The 15,377-nt window shown below is 31.9% G+C and overlaps 1 protein-coding gene across 1 annotated transcript in view; it reads left to right on the forward strand.

The window, feature by feature from the left end:
- Positions 1 to 10,525: 10,525 nt before the first annotated feature.
- LOC114326036 (myosin heavy chain, muscle) overlaps positions 10,526 to 15,377 on the forward strand; it is a 54,293-nt gene continuing 49,441 nt past the window's right edge. Inside the window, exon 1 of the mRNA XM_050647369.1 lies at positions 10,526 to 10,544. The gene's annotated coding sequence lies outside the window, so the exon portion shown is untranslated. The remainder of the gene's footprint in view (positions 10,545 to 15,377) is intronic.

Below are 15,377 nucleotides of genomic sequence, written 5' to 3' on the forward strand. Positions count from 1 at the left end.
ATTTTTTTATAATATTTTTAATGTTAGCCACTCGTAACTAAAGAAAAGCATTTCTTAAAAATTTCTTTTTTCATATTTTTTATTTCTCGTTGAAATTATTTGATTGATCTGATATTTAATTTTCTGAATGTTGCTATGGGTTACCGATTCCAAAAACTACTCGTCCCCCTTGAAATATTATACGTACTTGTTTTATTTTAATTTATATTGACAATTTAAAATATTTAATTTATATTGACAATATTTATACAAATTAGGATCGAACATTAGGATAAAGTGATTAATGTTGACAAACGACGGATTATTGGTTTTTATTTTGTTAACTGGAATATTGTATTATAAATACCTGAATTTATTTTTTGGGGGTTTTGTTAATTGTTTTTCTAAATCTTAATTATTTTTAAATGTAATGAAAAAATTGGCTGCGGCTGGAGAGTAGACAGCAAATATAAACCGATATTTTAATTAGTGATGTTGTACCGTTCTTCTTTTTGGTGTCGGCGCACTTGCGAACGGAGCATTTCCGGACAAGTCAAATTTGGGGGCACTTGCGGACAAGACGAAATATGTGAGATGCTGAGGTAAATAAATTGTTATGGAATCGAGGCATTTCCGTACAATGTTTTTGACTGCAATAATCAGTCAATATCAATAAAAAAAAAAGTAAAGAAATCGTGAAAATAAACTTCCCTCCACCCTATATCCAAGGCTTAGGACTGACAATCTATAAAATATTTTTTTTGATATGGTACAAAGAAATTAACTTTATATATTGGCGTGTTTCCGCCATGTAATATTCCCTTTGGGTCTTTGTCGACGAAAAATCCATTCGATCAAATGTTCGTCGACGAATTGTACATTAGGGTGGAACGAAAAGAATGATTTTATAATTTCAATGTGTAATAGTAATAGAAAGTTGCCTATAGCCATTGTGAAGCCACAAATAAAATATTTTTCCAAACAAAATATTTTTGGAGGTGCCGCAAAAGGGTTGAAAATTAGAATTTTTAGTTAAATTTTGCTAATTTTGATGATTTTGGTTTGGTAAAAAATAGCTATTTTAATGTCTTAATTCCTATTTTAAATGATATATACACACTTTAAAACTACCCTTTCAAGATAATTTTAGTTTTAACTACAACAATCCAATGTTTATTTTTACTAGAACTGGCAAAGTTTAAACTTGAATTCCACATTTAAAGAAATATTTAATAGGAAATATTTATTTCATTCCTTAATACAATTTAACATTCTGACTATAGCAGAAGAACACATTTCAATAATAGAGGAATCTGAATCAACCTTGCTAGCTTACATAACTTCTGCTTCCGGAACAGGTGAAGCTATAAAAGATAATGGAGCATTTTCAAAAGGAAAACCTTTTGAACATTTCCAATATAACAGATGTCGGATTTGATGGAACTGCTACTAACACCGGTATTAACAATGGTGTAATTGCTTTTATAGAAATAATAAACCTAAATAAGCAGCTGAAGTGGCCGATTTGTTTGTTCTGTACCAATGAATAATTGCCTTTGCATCATTTGTTTTGCATATTGGATGGAAAAACTAAAGATCTTAATGAATTTGGAGGGCTTTCAGGCAAAGAACTTGAAATCTGTAACCAGCTTCATGTGGTTAATTTAGTTCCCATACAAAACTACCTACCTACTCTAGAGATTAAGGATGATCTAAGCGCAGATCAAAAATATTTCTTGAAATGTGCAAAGCAATCTCCAATGTTGTATGTCCTTCTGATCTTTCTTTAAAAACCCATGGGAAATTAGCTCATTCACGAAGGCTTACGTTGGCCAATCGCCTTCTTCGGTCAACTGTAACTATGTATGTCATGAAGGTGTATGTCCCAGTCTGGTTTCACATCAAACTGAAACCATTTTGTGTAAATGGATCAAACATCCATGGAGAGTCATCAAATTTTCACGTTATCTTTGTGAGGAACTACTCCAAATAATTGATCCAGTAATTCAAATGAATGTGACAAGACAAACCTTAAAGGGAGCTAGGTCTGCGGCGACTTTTGCAGGCAAGATCGGAACTCATAAATGGTGTAAGGAAGTTTATTGTCCCGAAGCTTAACTTTCATGCCAATGACTTACATTGATATAGATATAATTAACAGAACGGAAGAATAAAATAACTTAGCCTCCTATGACAAAACATAGAACTGACGAGGACTTAAAAAATATATAAATGAAGCAATAGACCCTAGTTGTCAGGTACAATGTGTGGATTTTCCGTGTTTTCCCTGTCATACACAGACAGTGAAAAGAGCCATAAAGCTCGTGACTGTGTCATCTCTTAGTGTCTGTGATCTTGAAGCAAAAATTGCCTTGTTAGAGCAAAGATTTCTTCCCAAAAGATCATGCCCAAGTTTGAGACAAAAAACCATTTTATTTAAGTAACAAGATGAATATTGTAACTAAAGCAATCTTATAGCAATGTGTACATATAGCAATGATAGCAATGGTAACTGTTATTAGAAACAATATTTGACTAAAAAATGTTAGCTACGTCACCAGGATAAATATATAAAATATTTGAAATTTTCCGTATTTTTTGTTAAAAACCTATCTTTTCAAAGCTCTTGCGGCACCTCAAGATGTAAACCTAGAACAAAAATATTTCGTAGTTTTATTGTAGACATGATAAGGCAACTTTCGAGTTCTATTAGAAAGTTCCATGAAAGAAAAAAAATTTTTCCTATCCTTTCGTTCCACCCTATTGTACATTCGATGAATTGTGCATTCGACCAACTGTTTGTCGACCAAAAAATGTTGTCGACTAATTTTCCGTCGACGAAGTGTTCTCGACCAACTTTCCGATACCGAAGTCCTTTTTTTGTCTCAATTAATTTAATTAAAAACATTTTTTTTGTAAAAATAATTAGTTCCATGTTTATATTATTGAATAGAGAATTGAATACCGTTTCAAATGAGCTATATGACATGACTACTATTCTAATTTAAAAAATCATCGATTACGTCATCAAACCAAGATGGATGACGTCACTAGTATGATGTATATGCCAAAAAATTATAATTTAAAAATAAAATCGACCTGTTTCGGGATTTTTCCTTAAAGTCGCCGGTTTACGAAATGAATGAATATGCGTTACTTTATGGACGCACTGTATATTAAATAGTAATGATGAAAGTATACAGCCCTGTGTCACTCACTAAATAAGCCAAATTTGACAAATATTTTATTACATTAACGATTTCATGGCCGCCTTATTTTCGGTACTCTTAATTTTGGTAGGAAATATGTATTAGCAATAGTATGTAGGTATTGCTGTCAGGTGTCTAACTCCTTTCAAACAATTCTAAAAAATGTCGGTATCGAATTTTTAAACGCGAATCTAAGGCATATCTTGTTGGTTACGTCAAACAAGTTAATATATTTTATTCTAAAATTATCCATTCTATTTCTAGCTCACGAGATCTTACACTATAAAATAAGAGTTGTATATCGCATTGATGTTATACTCCCAGCTATTACAATTAAAGAAAAGCGGAAGCTATTAAGTTTTACATTTATTTTTCACAGATCTTTTTACGAAATAACTCTTGAGCTTTTATGAATTCAGATAAACAATGTGTATGCAGTATATAGGGTGAGGCAGATAAACGGCCTATTAGAAATATCTGACGAACTAAAGGCAACAGAATCATGAAAATTGGAATGAACGGGTTGTGAAGAGTGATCTATTTAATGAAAATATATTCATCAATTTGCTACTTCCAGTTATACCGGAAGTTGCTTATAACTTGACACCCTGTATATTTTTACATTTTTGGATTCTCCTCGATGTCTTCTTTCTTAAAATATGAAGTTTTGTAATGTTATATAGGGTAGTTTAAACGATAGTTACGTTTTTTTTATTAATTTCGTATCAACTTTTGCACCCTGAATTGTGGTAGTTTGACATCAACAGCACTATTTATGTTCAAATGATTTTTTATATAGTCTACTATTGTTAAAAATTATTAGTATCGCTAAATCTTGAATTTTAGTATACAGGGTTGGTCGAAACTCGGAATGAGTATTTTCTGAGTTTTCTTAAATGGAACACCCTGTATTTTAGTATTGTAATGAAATTATATTTTATGGTACTTTTTTATTTCTTAAGCATTCCCTATACCTAACTGCTTTAATTTGTGCTTAATTGTTAATCGCACCAACAATCTTAACTACGAAGGTATTTTAATAGCTCAACCGTTCATGGTAATTTTAAGATCAGTCTAGATTAATATGTATTTATTTCCGAAAAATTATTTGTGATTAAATATTTTCACGGCCAGCCTAATAAAATTTTATGTATTTTTGTTGGAATTAATGTTTGATTTGAATCACCAATAACTCACAAATTAAAACAGTTAGGTATAGGGTATTATAAGAAATAAAAAGTACCATAAGTAGTACTTATGAAATAAAAAAAGAAAAAGAAATAAAAAAAGTTTTAGAATAAAACGGACCCAGTTACAAAATACAATGGATCAAATACTCTTCAAAATGGGAATATATTTGCCGAAATTAAACTGATACCACCTTAGAAATAAACAGCCAAATTTTATTAAGAACTAGGAATAAAACAGTGTTTAGTCTAAAAAAAAGTGTGGCAAAAAACTATTGTTAACCTAAAATGTTATTTTTTAACAAATTATAATAATTTTAATAGAAATTTTATACATTTATTTAATGAATTTTGACAAAAACAATAATTATTATGGCATTAATCTTTTCTGGAAAAAGAAAGATACAGATCAAAAATAATAACCAAAACAACCTGGATTTTTATTTTAATATATTGGAGAATAAAAATTAGTATGACGCGTATAGAAGGCTTTGAGATGTGGGGTTTTCAAAGGATGCTGAAGATTTCTTGGACAGAGCATGCGACCAACAACGAGGTGCGCAGAAGAATGGGAACTGAGAAAGAACTCCTAAATATTGCAAGAAAAACAGGAAAACGAGTTATCTAGAACAAATTTATAGAGGAGAAAAATACAACTTTCTACGACTCATAATGGAAGGGAAAGTGGAAGGAAAAAGAGGACCAGGTAGAAGAAAATGCTCCTGGCTGAAGAATGTAAGAGACTGGACAGGCATGGACACACATTCGATACTAAAAACAACTCAAATAAAGAACAATTTGCTGCAGTTATAGCCAATCTTCAGTAATGGAGAAGGCACCTTAAGAAGAGGAGAATAAAAGTTTAATATTAAATAAGGAGAAGAATAGAAAAACAAACATAAATACGTTCGAACATTAATTGAATAATATTCAATTCAAAGAACAAGACCAACAACAACGGAAATATCCTCCTCGGTTACACAATTTGCCACCAATAACTTGAACAATTACAGATTCTAATGGTAGAAAAATCCACAATAAAATAAAACGGGACAAATACAAATACATAATAAACAACGGCATAAATTAACTATAAAAAAGAAGATTCAGTTTTGGAAATGAAGTCAATCAATCAGCATTCAAAAACTAGAAGAGAATAAAAATTTAATAAAATAGTAGGAAAGGCAGGTTTTCTGTACATGTTATATAACAGTATATTACTTTATGAGGCGGAGAAGCATGACTTTTCTTGACGCGCCCGATATTACGCGCCGAACGAAGTGAGGCGCGTAATAGAGGGCAAGTCAAGAAAAGTCGCTTCTTTGCCGAATAAATTATACTATGTTTTCTTCAAACGTAGCAATTTTCAACCATAAATAGTACAATTCATAATAAGTATGCATCACTGCGGCCTGAAAATTTCACAGAAAAATGATTTTTTATCAAGTACCAAAATGGAAAATGTTACCGAAGCGTCATGGGAATACATTCGATCAGCGCAGTAGCCCAAAAAGTAGCTAGTTATTTAAATTTAAACGATGCAAGCGCATACACGGGTCACTCTTTACGACGAACTTCAGCAACACTTTTAATTGATGGAGGCGGAAATCTAGAATGCCTCAAACGACATGGGGGCTGGAAATCAAGCACGGTTGCCGAAGGATATATAGAGGATTCAATAAGAAATAAGAACGATAATGCTCAAAAAATTTTAAACCCTCATGATTCGCCAACATCGGGAATGATTGCTGAAAGTTGTGCTCGACCATCAGTATCATCAACAATTACCAATGCGTATCAAGAGTCGGGAACATTTTTGCACGGTTTCAATTTTGAAAATGCCTCATTAACTAATTGTACTTTTAATATTACTATAAATAAAAATGATGTTTAATTGTTGTTAATGACATTTGTATTGTTGCTTTGTGACATGTTTCATATTGTTGCCATGACAACATTTTTCCCTCCGCCGTAAAGAAATGGGAAAAAAACTGCTGCCGGCGGAGACATCAAACTTTGACAGGATCAAGTTAGATAAGTAATGTCATCATTATTTGACGTTTTAAGAAAAACAATATTCTGATAAACAAGTAGTACAATAAAATAAAATTGAAGGTAATATGCATACCATTTCTTTGCGATCGTTTTAAAAAGTTCTTAAACAATTATTTAATGAAATCATATGTTACAACATGTATTAAAGCATCAAATGGACTCATCAAAGAAAGTGTGGTAAGAGAATAAAATACAATAAATGAGTATAATAAGTAAAATGTGTGAAAATATAGAAAACAAAAAGATCCCTCGTGTTTCGATTCTACTTCTATTCGACAAAGTTTGGCTACTTATTTAAAGTTACTTTTTGCGATTTTCTAAATACACTGAGCATTTTTAAACCTGAATAAAGACTTCTAAAATGTCATGTTTCTAACTATAAAATTTCGTAGACAGGCGTTTGAAGTAAATGACAGGCAGGAATTGAGGAATTTCTCTATTCAAAAGCCGATCATCAAATATGAAGTACTAGGTGAATGCACCTGTGTCTCGCCACTGCTCTATCCTGAAATCGGCTCCTTGAGAAAATGAGAAGAGCTTTTCTTCTTTTACTTGTTCCTATATTTAAATATAAAATCAATAGAAGGGGACAGGCAGAATACCCAACTAACTCCTAAAATTGGGAGGACCAGATCTGACCAAACGAGTATTAAAACCGATTTAAAAAATAATAGATCAAAAAAGAATACAACAAGAATGGAGATCAAACATCCTATTATCTCTCTTCAAAAAGGAGACAAATTAGAACCGGCGAATGGGAGAGGAATTAAGTTATTACACAACACTAAAATTAACATTCAAAGTAATAACAAATAAACTGAATGCAATTATAACACTAGCAGAACGTTTGAGGTTGGGAAGATCATGCACCCATGTTATATTTATAATTAGGCAAGTGCATGCAGGAGAAATCATTAGGGTATAAAAAATCGGCATATTTCTGTTTAGAGGACCTTATTAAGGCATTTGAGAGGATCAAATTAAGGGACTTGATCCACTTATCGTACACAAGAGAGATATCTCTAGGATTAATTAAAACGATCGAAAATAAATAAATGTCAGATCAATAGAATAAAACTGAAAGTAGAAGAAAAAAATAATTGATCCAATTCAAGCTGGCAATGGGATAAGACAGGGGATTCCCTGAACTCTCTATTATTTAACCTTATCATGGATAAAAGAAGAAAAAAGTAAGGGCGAAAAACTAATACCAAGTGGGAGCAAAACAACCTAAGATATGCTAATAAACGATCATAAAAGACAAATGACAACAAATAGAGTAGTAGGTAGGTATTCGCTCCGAGCGTTAACAAAGTGTCAAAGCATAATCGACCGACCTGCTCATGGTGGCGGTTTTTTGAAATTTTATAAGGACGCTTTGTGTATGTTTAAATGAGATATTTAAAAAAAATGCCGTGTCACGCTAGTGATACTACGTATTAACATAAACAGAAAATAAAAACGCACTTAATCTGATATAAATTCTTCACTTTCCAATATTGATTATCAGTTTGATTTTGTATACATAACCTCACTATCGCAGTTTATGTCAATAAATCTTTATTAACGAAAAAGAAAATATTTTTGTTGCACTATAAATTACAGTATAAATTAATAACTAATGAATTCTAACAATTGTATTCGGTTATTATCACTACAAAATAAAATATTCAAGTTTAACAAAATAATCCCATAAGACTCAATGTTAAAACGTCCTTACAAAATCTGACAGCGTGTCACGTGACTGTAAGTAGAGGGGAGACGCACGGAGCCAATAGATAGTGAGAGAACGACAACTTGCTGGAGGCACATTGCAAAACGACAGTCATGTCTACACAAAAAAAAAACAGAAGAAAAAGTAGAAGGGCTGAAATAATGTCATCGTAAACTTCTTCTACTTCATAGTCCATGTGGCTACTTATTGGGACATACAGTTTTATGATTTTTAAAGTATCTCCTTCACTGTTTTAAGGTTAGAAAGTTGTGTCTACTCTAGTAGACAAACTTTTTATTGATGTTGGTTTCATAATATTTTCTGTGTATGAAGGAGCCAACACCTCAGTTCTTTCAGTAAATAAAATCAAGCAGGATGTCTCAACGACTAAATCTAAAGAAGTAAACACCTGAAAATATCAACAACACAATTTGTTCGAACGGACTAAAAGGCAATATGAACAGAACACGCAATATACCTAAATAAAAGTAGAAGTAAAATTTAACGACGTACAAAACAACAAACCGATAAGATCTTCTTCTACGAAAACCAGAAATATCATTTCAGCTTCACCTAAAAAATATAACACAAAAAAAAATAGAACAAATCATTGAGTCATGGACAGACTGGCACAGTGAATTGACATTTGAAAAACTGATTCAGAACCAGATAATAAAAGAAGATCATAATAAACTAATACAACGTCCCAAATATAAAGTAAAATGGATTAAAAGCTCTTCAAAATGATATTTTGAAATATTTTAGAAATAGACAGCCAAATTTACTAAGAATTAGGAATAGAACACTCTGTTTAGCCTAAAACATTTTTGAAAAATGTATTGTCAACCTAAAAAGAGTTTGTTTTTAACATATTATAATAGTTGGAATGGAAATTTGATTCAGTTAATTAATGAGTTTTGGCAAAAACAATAATTATTATGACGTTAATTATTTCTGGAAGCAGAAAGATTCTAATCAAAAATAATAACCAAAACAACTTGGATTTTTATTTCAATATCTTGGACAATAAATCGTTCAATATTAAATAAGTAAAAGAATGGACAAAAATAATGCTAGAAACAGCAGAGATAAAAACCCTTTGAAAAACTCATGGTAGGAAACTATTGGATAGAAATAGAAGTGCCGATATACGACGGAGATGAAAGGTGGACAACATTAATAACTAGGTAAAACACAGAAGAGTAGAATGAAACAACTACAAAAGTTGAAAAAACGCGAAAATGATGGAATGGCAACTTACTGGAAGCACATTGAACAGACAGTCATATCTACATAAAAAGAATAATAGAAAAACACCTAGAAATGGATACTAATACTACTTGAATTTTCAATACAAAGGACATGAGAATGGTGCGATTAGGTGAATTACTAGACCAACAGAAGCCAAAAGGACCTCATCCGTTACACAATTTGCCACTATTAACTATAACTTAAGCAATTACAGTTGCTAATAGAAGAAGAATTCACAATAAAATAAAACAGGATACATATAAATAAATAATAAAAAAAGGCACAAATTACTTAACTAAAAAAGGAAGATTCAGTTTTGGAAACGGGGTCAATCAATCAGGTAACCTTCAAAAAGTAGAAGAGAACAAAAATTCAGTAAAAAAGAAGGAAAGGCAGGTTTTCTGTACATGCTGTGTAAGAAAATATTCTGATAAACAAATATTACATTGAAATAAAGCTATAACGCATATATCTTGTTTGCAATCGATTTAAAAACTTCTAAAACAATTATTTAAATAAAGCATAGTTTACAATATATATTAAGCATCAAAAATACTTATAAATAAGTATAAAAAAAAGTGTAAGAAGAGAATACAATAAAATAAATGTGTAATATGTGTGAATAAAAAAAAGTCATGTTGAGAAACAAAAAGATCCCTCGTGTGTCGATTCGACTTTTGAAAAAGTTTCGCTACTTTTTTAAAGTAACCTGTTACCGATTTTCTAAGAACACTGTATTTTTAAACCTCAATAAAAATTTTCCAAATTTCATTTTTCCGACTATAAAATTTTGTAGAGCGGCGTTTGAAATAAATGACAAGCAGGAATTTCTCTATTCAAAAGCCGATCATCAAATGTGAAGTACTAGGTGAATGTACCTGTGTCTCCCCACTTCTCTATCCTGAATCGGCTCCTCGCCCCCCAGCTATCCATAACCTAAAATAAGACTTGTTGAATGTATTTCTAGCCTACCCGATTCCCGTTCTAACGCAACTTGCGCCTAAAAAGGGTCCTGTCCCGGCTTGTAACGCCGTTCCTGATTGGCGCCTGGATTCGACCAATAGGAAGAGGTTTTACATTACAGGATACAGTGTCACACATTTATATTTGTGGTGACTTAGAAAATCTCGTCCAGATCGCCTTTCGAACGTAAGTGACCGGTGCGTTGTGTGTGTCTCTTAGCTGCTTATGTGTGCCCCAATTTTCAAAAAGGATTTTAATACCAAAGACTGTGCTACTTTTTGTGAATCAAGTGATTTGTGATTACACTGTAATTCCAGTGTCATACTAGCATTTGTGTGATGTGAATTTTTTTCGCTAAAGACGTTTTGTTGGATTTATAAAAAAAGTGGTTTGTGTAACATTCCTCAACCGTAGTTTAGCCATTAACAAGTGCTAGTATGACATAGAATGTCAAAATAGATAGTAGATTTTAGTTAACAAAAGTTGCTAACACGTGACAAAACAGCTTAAAGTTCCTAATTGTTTTTACAAAATCAAAAGAAAGTCCAAAAATCAAAACATTTTAAAAATGGATCATCTGATCCTTTCAACACTCTTTGACTTGACAAGTCAATCAAAATTATTATTCAATTTGCTCAGCAAGGACTGACCACTGACCAAAAAGGATAACCTTGTACAAAATCGTCAGTATATACCCCCACCCCAAGCTTATTATTACGTCAAAACACCTCAATGAAAACTATTATTCCCCTTTAACAGCAAGGAATGACCAAAAAGGACAACCTTGTACAAAAACGTCAGTATATCCCACCCCAAGCTTATCATTGCGTCATTACCAGCCATTTTGAATTTTTGTGCATATTTTTTGTTTATAATTAGAACCAATTCAAACTATTTTTTAAATTTTGATTCTGTTTCTTATTCGTCATAAATGTCTTTAATATTTTTAGGCACTAGGCCAATATTAATTAGGTTATATATTTTTCTTTACGACAACCTTTTAACTTGCCTACGTCTATTCTTTTATTTTTATAACAATTTGAATTGATTCCACCTTCTTCTTCTTCTTCTTCTTCTTCTTCTTCTTCTTCTTCTTCTTCTTCTTCTTCTTCTTCTTACAGTGGTCTCTCCTAATTGGAGGTTGGCTACTACAATTACAAACTCTTCAGCTGTTCAAAATTTAGCCTTTAGCTCTTCAGCTGTTTTTATTAGGTGTTCAAAATTTAGCCCTGTCCATTGTCGGATGTTTCTTAGCCACGATAGTCTTTTCCTTCCTAGTCTGCTCTTTTCCTCGATCTTCCTTTCACTATTAGTTGATTAGATATTTTTATTGATTCCTTATACCTTATACCTGAAGGTATTTGTTGTGTTTTCTACAAAAAAAATAAATTGTCTGTGTAGGTACTCTCAATGTTGTGACTGTCAACTTAATCCATTAGCCGAAACTAAGTTGTAAAATAAACCTTTTAAAATGTTTTTATCGCACCACAGGAAGAAAATCGTGAGCATTGTATAGTTTCCGTTTCACCATTTTTGTTTCTCCAATTTCAAAATTTAAACAATCTAAGATAAGATAAATGGTAAACGTAATAAAAAAAACAACTGAATATCACAAATAATTGGAATAATGCATTCTATATCGACGTTTCGGTTTCCAGTTCGGAAATCATCTTCAATTTTTCTTCTCCAATTTCAAACTTTAAACAATCTAAGATAAGGTAAATGGTAAATGTAATCAAAAAAATAACTGGACATCACAAATAATTTGAACAATGCATTCTGTATCGACGTTTCGGCTTCTATGTCGGAAATCATCTTCAAAATTCTTTTAAATCGATAGTTGTATTATCTGTTTTATGTAATCCACACCAGTTAAAGATCATATTCTTTTCAAACCAAATTCTTGGGTTTTCCAAAGAGCGCCAAATCTATGCTTGCGTAATACTTCCACTGTTATGGCAATGTTGCCAAATAGTTGGACTTTTATGTCGGGTTATATTTAGGCAGGGATTCAACTCGGCGTATCTCGTTTTGTGTGCCACATTCTTAATCTATTTTCACAGCTTGCTAAATATAGAAATACAAGTCCTTCTACAATGTGGTGTTGATGTCGGTTACATCTAACCCAGTTACTTTCTTTTTTGTGACTCCTTCGGGCTTACATCGACTTTAGTAAGTGGCTGTTTTCATTTTTTTTTACTTCAATTATACTACTCAAGTAAATATTCAATTCATTTTTTTTCTTTCTCGCTCAAATTTTTTAGTTGCTTTTTCAGAAATATTTTATTTTCAGTGACATTTCTATCGGAAAATTGTCAAACTTTGTTAATATCTTTTTAATATGGGTCTCAAACTATCTTCTTGTATTTTCTTTCCTATATTTTTAAGGAATATATACCTCAATTAACACTATTTTTTTTATTTTTGGCGTTAAGAAACGTCAGAAATACAATATTTCGAGTTTTATTTGTGGTGTATTTTCAAAAATATATAGTAGCTAATCCTACCACCTCAATGGTTCAACCTTGAAACGGTTCAAAAGGGCGCGAAATAACTTGATAAATATAATCAAGGTTTTTACGTGTTTTAGGTATACTTATTCCTCTTTTTTTGACGCTTTAAGATACTTAGATTTTCATCTGAATCTCAAGCTTAGTGTGTTTTTAAAATTCGTTTGTTCAAGGTTCTTCTTGTCAAAGGAGTCAATTGACCACGAAGATCTTTCCACACTGTGACCTGTAAGATATTTTATGTATACCCTTCATCTAAACAACTAGTGCAACAGATTTAACTTTCAAGAATAACCAGTCAAGTTAGTGATTTTCTTCGTTTTTTCATACTATTTTATTATATTACTAGGTTAGTACATCAGTCTTGTACTCAACAGCTTTTAACGAAAAAAAAATGTTGATAGGTTGACCACCTGATGATTACTTTTGTTAAAAACTTTGTTACAAATACTATGCAATTCATTCTTCTTTCTTCTTTACGTGCCATCTCCGCGGCGAAGGTTGGCAATCATCATTGCTATTCTCACTTTTGATACTACAGCCCGAAAGAGTTCAGTTGAGCTGCATCCAAACCATTCTCTGAGATTTCTCAGCCAGGACATTTTTCTCCTACCTATGCTGCGTCTTCCTTGAATCTTTCCCTGCATAATTAATTTTAGGAGTTCATATCTGTCACCACGTGTTATATGCAATTCATAGTAAATCTAAAATGGCAAATCACTGAACCTACTAACGGACAGATAATAATCATTGTACAAAACATTTGCTACAGAATCTCAAAAAGGACAAAAAATGGACAATCAGTAACATTGTCGTTCTTCAAATAAACTTATAGTTAGTTGATAAGATGAGTTTAGGACAAAGACACTTAGATAGGCCCATGTTCACCAGAAGGCAGAACAAAATTTCTAGAACTATTAATTGAGAAACATAGAAGAAAACATCATGTCAAATTACTGGCGGAAAATATACACAGCTTTGTACGTTACATGCTCTAGCTTCCGCGGGAAAAGAATTCGAATGAACACTTTCAAATCCCAAATATTTCTAAAGACAACTGTTTACTAAATGTCATCATCATTATCAGTGGTGCTACAGACCTAGTTGGTCCTCTAGCTTCCCCTTTTTCGCCAGTCTATTTTGTTATAGCCAACCGTTGCCAGTTTGCTGAGCCGATCTCGGTCTCGTCCACACCTCCCTTCCATCTATGTCTTGGTCTACCGCTACCCCTATGTCCCACTAGTACTGCTAGTACTATTTCCTTTATACTTCTCGTTTTGGAGAGGTCTATCTTTCTGACCTATATGTCAGTTCTGGTAGGTTTCTAGATGTCAAAGCAATAATTTAATAGATCCCAAGCAATTTCTTGATTTATATAAATACAACGAAATCGTTTCTATCTATGTAAAGTCCTTTTGTAATAAGTTCTGCCTACCAAACAGTAAAAGGGAATATAACAAATTATTAACTCAGCTCCTTTTCTAAATGTATCCTACTTCTTAGATAAATAATTTATATATTAATTAAGGAACTACCTGATGAACAAATTAAAAAAAATTAAAAACGTGTTAGCATTTCATTGTTTACTAATGCTTATATCTCTTTATTAAAAAAAAAAGTATTGCTACACCTACATTAAAGCATTCCATTTGTCGGAAGCAAATACACCAGGCAATCGGTTTGATATAAAAACAAGAACTTTGGCTTTTTATAAAATTAATGGGACTTATTCGAGCACTTGTTTACAAAAATAGACGCAGTTGTGAAAACATATTCCTGGGTTTATTTTTAAACTGATATTCTAAAATAACCGGCAAACTAACAAAACAGTGAATGAATGTTTTTAGTTCTAGCTTGATTTACACTCTTTAAATTTACAAAGATTCTTGAAAATACATAAGATAAGTCAACACTGCAGGCGCTGTAAAGTACAGCTGTCCACTCTGTAGCAAAATTCTTGAAGAATAATAAAAAAGTGTGTGTAGTTTACACATTACACAAACTATTTGATCAGTTTTTGGTACAATACAAAAATCATCTTGCATTTAGAAACTTTTTTTGATATTGTCTATCTGTCATACTGTCTTCATCTATACAACTAGTCATCTAAGATATTACTACCCTTTACAGTGTTCAGTTTTCGTACTAATCATTGTATTAAACTAATATTTTTGCAATGTAAAACAGAAGAAATTGGTCAATATTGCTTATGTAGGTACCCTTCTCCTACGTCTTCTTACGTTTATCGTTTCTCCAAACTAAATGCCACCTCCACGTTACCTAACCAGCAAATTCTGGATCTTTCTTTTCAATTATATTTTCTTTTGGTATTTTTGTGTCCTAACATGTCTCAGCGTTTGACTTTGATCCTACATTATGGTGCTCATCGTTGAATATGTTCATTCTTTCTTGTAATAGGTATATCACAAGTAATTTGAAATGGTCTTGTTTTGATATGCTTTTATAGTTTCAACAAAGCTTTAAAAGAAATTTATCCTTTTTTTATATC

The sequence above is a fragment of the Diabrotica virgifera genome, chromosome 3 (genome assembly GCF_917563875.1).
Source record: "Diabrotica virgifera virgifera chromosome 3, PGI_DIABVI_V3a".
Lineage (NCBI taxonomy): Eukaryota > Metazoa > Arthropoda > Insecta > Coleoptera > Chrysomelidae > Diabrotica > Diabrotica virgifera.